Source organism: Thunnus thynnus, chromosome 18 (assembly GCF_963924715.1).
Source record: "Thunnus thynnus chromosome 18, fThuThy2.1, whole genome shotgun sequence".
In the NCBI taxonomy this organism is placed as follows: domain Eukaryota; kingdom Metazoa; phylum Chordata; class Actinopteri; order Scombriformes; family Scombridae; genus Thunnus; species Thunnus thynnus.
The window spans coordinates 20545763-20548576 of NC_089534.1; positions in this window are offsets into that span (position 1 = coordinate 20545763).

The window sequence follows — 2814 nt, forward strand, 5'->3', positions numbered from 1 at the left end:
AATAGAATTAATAGAATTGATAGTAGGAAATAATACAGTTAAAGGATTCAGCAGGTGCAGAGGGAGGTTGTTTCCAATAGTTATGTACTCATTCGTATGCAGAGTTACCTTTAGAAAAATACACTCAAAATGTAAAGGCTCAATATCAAGGATAATTAAATCAGAAACCAGATTAGAGGACACATATGTGGCTACATCACCACCCTTACTGCTCTGTCAACTCTGTACAGGGTATAGTTTGTAAGTTTAATTTCATTGTCAGATATTTTGCTAGTGAGCCAAGTTTCTGATAAAGTGGAATGGGTCACACAACCAACCAGTGACATTTGTAGTACCTGACAGAGCTACGCAGCATCAGCATCATTCACAGCATCAACAGCACCACCACTTCTTTGACCTTAATGTAGCCCAGTATGTTGACACCTGAAGATCATGCAGATGTTTTGGTTGTATGTGAGGATACACATGTGGAACTTTGTTACAGGAACCTCAGAATACTTCTCAGCAGCTTTGACTGCCATGCTTACAACATTGTTATCCTTCCACCGTACCAGTACCTTTTCCCCTGTGTAAGTACCTCAGAGCTTCTGCAAGGCATTTTTTGGAAATTCCTCACATCTGTGAAAAGGACATCATGCAGGCAGCACTGTCTCAGAGAGCCAAGAAATCCATAACCTCGTTGTGTCATTTCATCAAGGAGGCTAAGTAAAGTAAAAAGATTGTCATGTACAAAGTTATACCCTGGAGGGACCTCCGCTTGTTCGGCTAGACCAAGGACTACACATAGGCCCTGTCCTAAGCCAGTTTCAGGGAGATGTTCCTTTGTGGTAATTATTGAAGGGACTATACACTTTCTGAGAACTTTATTAGGAACACCCGTGCAATCTAATGCAATCCAGTACAACATCTCTGCCATAAATTCTACTTTTATGAAGTGTATATGCTTTCAGTTGTTGTTGACATTGACAGGAAGGTGATAATTCTACGTCATTATTGAAGTCGTGTTGGGGGTCGGTGGTGTACTGGAGTGCATTATATTGAAAAGTGTTCCTCATATTTTGTCATGGGGGGTAAATGACAATGTCAACAAAACTGAAAATCTATAAGCTTTATAAAAGTAGAAAAAAGCAAACCTGTTGTATTTGATTGCACAGGTTTTCCTAATAAAGTGCTTGATTAGTGTATAGTGCATACATTTCACACCCAGAATTTGGACACTCAAATAAAATTGCACACAGTAAATCCAGTTCTCCTTAATACATCATCCATGGGCAGTACAGGAAAAGTCAGGGGATAAACAAAGTTGTTAGGATTCATCCTCTGTGGATTGAATCCAAAATTTCATCACAATCCATCCAGTAGTTGCTGAGATATTTTGGTCTGAAGTAATGTGGTGGACTGACAGATGCACCAACCAACAGACATAGCACGTCCGACAGCAGGGCTAAAAATGTTCCATCTTATTTGACTCTGATCCTGCATTAGTCGGTCAGCTCCTCAGAGTTGTGTGTGTTGTGAGGAAATCCATTCTCCCTTCAACAGTTTTACATCCATAAACTAACTTAAAGACTGATTGTGTTGTGCATAAATTGTGACTAAACTGACAATATTATGCTGCTTTCGGGTGCCTGTAATGCTGAGCTGCATGTTAGTTAAGCTTTATTTGTTGAGGAAATCATTCACGTCACAATAACATACACACTAATTAAAACAATCCCAAATATGCTTAAAATATCAACAATTAAAATTTAAAGTCCCAAAGTGGAATAAATCTAACTTCCATGTACTTTATCATCCTTGACACAAAATCACAACATATCTGAAAATATTCTCTGAATCAGATTATTTCTCTACTTGTGTTCATACTGTTAGAAGAGAGGCAGTAGGTGTGTCTATGACTTGGCTGTGATTGGCCGCTCCGGGTTTAAGATTCAAAGCTATTCTATTCTTCTAGGTGAACTGTGGCTCTGCCTGCCGATGTTCTACTTAACCAATAAGATAAATTCGGCTTTAAAGAGGGTTTTAGGTACAATTTAACCTTTGAATGAACAATACTTTAAATACTGAGAGACATGTCAAGTTATAAACACACACTCATTCACTGAGACAACACATAGTAGCCAAATGAACATAGAAAGATGGATTTTCAATTAAATTCCACAACAAAGGTGAATTTAAGCAAAGGACAATGCATTTCCAACATTTCTCCATTTTGTTTTTGAACTTACTTCTGCTGTTGCTGTCAAACACTTGAAGTTCATGCCAGAAATATATTAGACTTGAAATTAAAGTGTATTTCTCATAGGCTACACTCTAGAAGTACATGTGTGTGCATATAATCATGTATCTACAGGATGTATCGACCGGGGTGGGGGATGGGGCCGATCTGTGAGACCCCGTTTTTCGGAGGCACTGGCTGTCACGGCATCTCAACCTCGTTAGCCTGGAAATGGGGACGAGGCAGCAGGTCCGGATGGGACGCACGGCGATCTCATTATTGGTTGAAGCTGTCCCACTGGAGCGGAACAGGACAGGCTGGGATGGAGAGATGAAGGGAGGGTGGGATGGATGGATTGATAGAAAGAAGAGGGTTTTGGGAGGTGGGGAGGTGGAGTGGCATTGCAGGTCCAGGTCAGGCAGCCCCCCACACCTCCCTCCACCCCCCCCCCCCACCCCCCCCCCCCCACCCCCCCCCCCACCCCCCACCCCTTCCTCTTTTGTGTACCGGCCAGGCCTCCATTGTTCTAACCCTCATTAGCAACAGTGAGAGGAAGCGTTTCTGCAGGACAGACAGCGTCATTCTGCAGCCGCTCC